Genomic DNA, 6,323 nt, shown 5'->3' on the forward strand with positions numbered 1-6,323 from the left:
GTCTGGAAGCGCCACTGAGCCCTGCTCACTTTGAGGGCATTTGACATACTCCTGCAAAGCATCTGGCTGCATCACAGCAACACACAAGCCACCTCCGGACGACCCAGGGACAGGTCAGAGGAGCGATCGTGAGGACAGTGCAGGCCCGGGCAAGATCTGGTTCTATGGATTGGAACCAACGTGGTGACAGCCACGGCAGCGACAACCTGCAGGTAAGGCCAAGGTCGCTGTGGTGGTTAATGGGATGAATGCACTTGACTCTGTTTCGGTTTTCCGCGTTTTGTCAGGATGTAATTTTGTCATTTGGGAGCTATGTAATGATGTAATTGTCCTCCGTTTTGTGATATGCCTCTGTGTCTGTGGATATGGTCCCACTTGGGAGTGAGCTACCTAGTCGGTCAATCAGGCCGAATTATGTGGATGTATCTTGAGTCACCGCCTTACTAGAGGGCGTGGTGACAATCACTACTCTTACACCCCCCCCACCCGCCCCTCACCCCTGTCATCACTACCCTTCATATCCTTTCTCCATCTTGCTCAAGTAAAGGGAAGTTTCCTTGAGGGCAGTGGCTCTCAACCTTTCTAACGCCGCACAGATTGAGAACCACTGCTTGAGGGTCTGAGCTGCATCCCACATATATACGTGTTCTGGAAGAGTTCTCTCTTGTCCTGGATGCAGCATCCAATTCATCATCCCCTCTTCTGCTGGTCTTGGGCCTTAGCCAGAAGCCTCCCATCTAATCCCTTGATTTTGGGTTCTTCCGGCCCTGCAAGGCTTCAGGAATTGGTGGAATACCAATGGAAATGTTTTAACAAATTGCTGCAGCATTGGAAGCACGCATTTGCCTCTGTCAAGAACACTTGAGATCCACATTGTGCCCATTCCGAAGGAAGATGCTCAGCAGAATGGAGACTTCACTGACCAACACTCACAAAATATGCAAGCACCTTTTTTACTGAAGGCAATTCAGAATTCGTTTCAGCTGCACATCAGGTAGGAAACTGCCAGCAACTCAAGAGAGACCGAAAAGGACATAGAATGAGGGGTTTCATTCATGGTCTGAGGAGGATCCTTGGCTGAGACCACGAAGATCTTCACCAGAGTGTTCGGATACAAAGGCCTTTGACCCAGTGGCTCATAACATGTTATGGCCACCCTTGAGAAGAATGGGAACGCCAGAACACTTCGGGGTGCTCATGTGGAACCTGCACATGGACTAAGAGGCAGTCATTCAAACAGAGCAGGGGACTTCTGGCTGCTTCCCATCAAGAAAGGTGTGCTCAGGCCTGTATTCTTTTGCCATCGTTATTCAGTCTGGGCTGAGCAGGTGAGTTGAGCAGGTGGATGACTGGAGGAAGACTCGGGAAGAGCTGCCGAGTGCAAATGAACGGACCTTGCTTAGTGAACTCGAAGACATCTTGAAGTGTGCACTGATGCGGAGCGAAGGAGACGGGCTTCCGGAGGGATGGATCACACCTCAGCATAAGACAAATGGAAGCCCCACAACGGGCACCATCGCGGTCATAGAGAAAAGATGGAAGTGGTCAAGGATATGATTTTGCTCGAGTTCACAATCAACAGGAGCGACAGTCAGGAAAATCCAATGACATACTACATTGGGAAAAACCTGCTGCAAAATACCTGTGAAAAAGCAGAGATATTCCTTTGAGGATTAAGGAGCACCTGACCGAAGTGGGGCAAGGGGCAGAGGGGAGAAGGCTGGGCTGCAGAGCCAACCTCCGCAGCTCTCAGTGGGTTTTCTTCGAAGTTAACGTTTCATCTCAATGAACCTAAGCAATAGGCACCTGGCGTGAGTGCAGGCCAGGGAGGCCAGCGGCAGGGAGGGCCAGGAACAGAGAGCAGGCAGGAACCTGGGGTCAGGGTCACGGTCAGCTTGAGGGGAGGCAGGAGGGTGTGTGGAGAACCGTCCTGGGTAGCAGGCCTCCCTTTGGGGTCAGGGCATGGGCAAGATGAGGCGGATTTAAGCTGGACAGACCTGGATCGGGATTCTTGCTTTCTTCTTCGCCAGCTGTTCTCGGGCAACAGCACAGGGCTTTTGACCAACATTCACGGAACGACTCCGGTTTGAATCCAGGCTCTGCTGTTTACTAACTGGGAGTCCTTGGACAGGTTTCTGTCTTTCTTTCCTTCTGTGCCTCAGTTTCCTTACCTGCAGGAAGGGGAGGACAGCTGCCGCCTCCTGGTTGTCAGAACTAAATGAGGGGCCCAAAGGAGTCCTGGAACGCAAACCTTCTGGAACGCTCCCTGGCATTTTGTAGGCACTGGACGGGGGAGGGGGGAACGGGCGGGGAGCACTGATGGCTCAGTCATGGAACCCTCCCTTTCTGCCGGAATCCCCCCTCCTCCCCAGCAGAGGGGGTGCAGAGCCCCTCATGCATTTCAGAAGTACCCTCTGTAGTGACAGCTCCTGTAAGCTCTGCCGATGCTTCCAGACTAAGACGGCTCTACCTCTGAACCTCCAGCCGTGGATCCCTGTGAGTCACAGCTGTGCAATCCACACCAATCAGGGGGACACAGGGTCCGGGCTGATTCCTTCTGTTGTGTATAGGGTCCTCGTGAGCAGAGGGTCATTTCGGGGTAGCTCTCAACAACGACCACAGCCACTGTGCTTGTTTTCCCTGCCCCTCTACTTTACCAAGCACGACGACCTTCTCCAGGGACGGGTCTCCCCAACCACATGTCCAAAGTATGTGAGAGGACGTCTCGCCAGCCTCGCCGCTAGAGAGCCCACCTAGTAGGGAAAGCTGGCTTTGAACAAGCTGGATAGGAAGGTGCTCAGTGGCATCTGAGTGTGGTAACTCATGGTGTTGCGCTCCTTTCCAAGGGACTGTGCCAGCAGGTGACACCCCCCAGCCCCCCAGATTCCCAATGGCCCAGCCCGTCCCTCCCCTCCCTTCCCCTTTAACATGGCTCCAGGTGGAGACCCTTCTCTCCCCCCAGTGCAGGCTGAATGGCAGGTGGGGTGAGACAGCAGGATGGCGACAGGTGGTGGTGAATGACTGCACTGGTTGATGGACAACACTATAGGAGTCCTGGTGGTGTAGTGGTTAGCATTGGGCTGTGATCCCCAAGGTCAGCCGTTCAAAACCACCAGCTGCTCCATAAACAGTTAAACAGTCTCAGAAACTCACAGGGGGGCGTTCTACCCTGTCCCATTGACTCGATGGCAGTGTGAGGGACACCATGGGAGCCCCGCTAGCATCGTAGTGATGCGCTGGGCTGCTAATCCAAAGGTCAGCAGTTTGAAACCACCAGAAGAGATGAGGCTATTCCCACAGGGTCACTCTGCGTCTCGATGGCACTGAGTTTTGGAGGGACACCACTGCCTCGGTGGCTCCTCCCCTTTCTGCTGCAGCCACCTGCTGCTGTCACGGACCTAGGGGTCATATTGGCACCACTCCCTCTGACAGGCCCCTCGTGACACCGCTGACAGCTCACGAGTTGGTGGCGTCCAGGGGTGGGAGGTGGGGGTAGGGGCTGCAGCCCCAAGGGCAGGGAGCACTTGCTGTGTGCCAGCCGCGGACTTGCGTGCTTGTACCTAATTACCCTGCTTTACCCATGCGCACACTGAGGTCCAAGAGAGGCCAAGGTCACAGAAGAAATCCCTCCCTGCCAGTCTGACTCAATTCACTGGGTAGGGCAGGAAAGGATTTTGAATTCATTCAAGGAGCAGTGGACAGCCACGGAAGGCTGTTTAAGCAAAGAAATAAAACGACTTCTTATGTGTAAGAAGGAAAATAGTTCCTCCCTCGAAGAGCTCTTGTGAGGATTGTCTGGGTCTGTAGAAGAATGCCTTTGGATGGGAGCCTAGAGAAAGAACTCAACCAATCAGGGCTGACCCAGGGTAGACCAGATCTTACACATGGGCATCTACTCCCACCTAGTGGTCATTTGGCTGTATGACAAACTGTGGTTTGGGCTAACTCGGGGGTCGGCAAACTTTGGAGATGGAAGAACCAAACCAGTCCCTCACAACAATTTAAAAATTATTCAAGAGCCATAAATATGTTTTTTTACAAACAAGTGAAGTCACCGTCATCTGAATAATACCCCTTAAATTTTAAAAAATCATTTTATTAGGGGCTCATACAACTCTTATCACAATCTATATACATATCAATTGTGTAAAGCACATTTGTACACTCATTGCCCTCATCATTCTCAAAACATTTTCTCTCCACTTAAACCCCCGGCATTAGGTCCTCATTTTTCCCCTCCTTCCCCGCTTCCCCCTCCCTCATGAACCCTTGATAATTTATAAATTGTTATTTTGTCATATCTTGCCCTGTCCGACGTCTCCCTTCACCCACTTTTCTGTTGTCCGTCCCCCCTCCCCTTAAAATTTTTCAAGTGAAACTACGTTAGTTTTATTTTCATTTTCAACACTTAAAAAAATCATTTTATTGGGGGCTCTTACAGTTCTTCTGATAATCCATACATATTTTCAACACCTTAAAGAGGTCACATTCAACTGATTCACCCAAATGCAAGTGTTGTTCAACTCCTGGACTGCTGCTCCCGTGAGCACTGATTGTAGATGCGACAAGATAAAGTCCTCGCAGCTGCGGTCTTTTCTCTGGTTTTCAGGCTGTTACCATTGGGCCAGTTTTGAGGCTGCTTGCTTCATCACAGTGAATTGTAATCCACACCCAAAGCCAAAATCCTTAATCTTCATCAGCAGGTGCTTCAAGCCCTCCTCACTGTCAGCAGGCAAAGTTGTCATCTGCATACCACAGGTTGTGAATAAGCCTTCCTCGAATCCTGATGCCGAGTTCTTCTCCACACACTCCAGCCTCTTGGACCATTTTCTCAGCAGCCAGGTTGAATACTTATGGTGAAAGTGTGGAAGGGCAAGGATGTTCCTTTGAGGACCAGCGTGCGCCTGACCCAGGCCACGGTAGTTTCTATCACCTCCGATGCATGTGAAAGCTGCATGTTCAGCAAGGGTGACCAAGGATGGATCAATGCTTTTGAATAGATGGTGCTGGCAAAGAAGCTTGAAAGGACTGTGGATGGGCAAAAGAACAGATCGGCCTGTCTTGGAAGAAGTACAGCCAGAATGTTCCTTATAAGCAAGGATGGTGAGACTTAGTCTTACATGCTTTGGACACGCCACCAGGAGTGGACGGCCAGTCCCTGGAAAAAGACATCATTTTTGGTAAAGTAGCAAAGCAGAAAAAAGTAGGAAGACCTTTGACAGGATGGGTTGACACAGGGGTTGCAACAACGGGCTCAAACATAAGAAAAATTGTTCGGATGGCCCCGGACTGGGAGTAGATCGTCCCTGCTGTTCACAGGGTCACTGTGAGTTGGAACCAACCCGACAGCAGCAAACATGGGGAAAATATTGAACCATGCAGGCAGCATCGAAGGACTTGGGAGGAATTCACTGTTCCAAAAAGAATTAGCATGTGATCAAGAGTGGAAGATACTAAGGAAGAAGTCCAACCCACACTGAAGGCACTGGTGAAAAAGGAGGCTTTGGAAATTGACAGAACGAATGCCAATCGAAGTGCTTCCACACACTGATGCCACGTGAAAGCACTCGCGTGTCTGTGCCAAGACAGCCGGGAGACAGTTTCATGTTTGCGCCCCTTCTCAGGAAAGGTGCTGCAACAGAAAGTACAGAACAATACCACTGCTGTCACATGAGAGTAAATGTGGCTGAAGGTAACTTATGATGCACTCACATCATTACCTTGACCGAGTGCTGCCAGAAACTCAGACTGGGTTTGGATGAGGACATGGAGCTAGGAGAACCCTGCTGACATCAGAGGGATCTCAGCTGAAAGCCGGGAGCAGCAGGAAGATGTTCACTTGTCCTTTCTTGACTGTATCACTGTGTGGAGCATGCGAACTACAGACAGCGTTGTGAAGAGTGGGAATTCCAGAGCACCTCGTTGTGGAACCGGTCATCGATCGCGAAGCAGTCACTAGAATAGAATAAGGGGAATGCTTTAAAATCAGCAACGGTGGGCATCAGGGTAGTCTCTTTTTACCATACGTCTTCCATCTGTACGTTGAGCAGATAATCCAGGAAGCCGGACTGCGTGATGAAGACGGACGCAGCATGCGATAGGAGGGAGGCTCACTAACCCCCTGCAGCACACAGAGGACACAGCCTTGCTTGCTGAGAGTGAAGAAGACTTACAGCCCTTGCTGATGAAGACCAGAGACTGCAGCCTTCAAGTGAAAAACCGAAAATATCCTCACAGCTGGACTGTGGGATAGAATCAGTTTCCCCCCAGGTTGTTTCCCATATTGGATACCCAGCCTGGACCTGCTTGCTAGAGCACTGTGA

Source organism: Echinops telfairi, unplaced genomic scaffold (genome assembly GCF_000313985.2).
Source record: "Echinops telfairi isolate 266 unplaced genomic scaffold, ASM31398v2 ScPeMD7_7457;HRSCAF=8495, whole genome shotgun sequence".
NCBI classification, from domain to species: domain Eukaryota; kingdom Metazoa; phylum Chordata; class Mammalia; order Afrosoricida; family Tenrecidae; genus Echinops; species Echinops telfairi.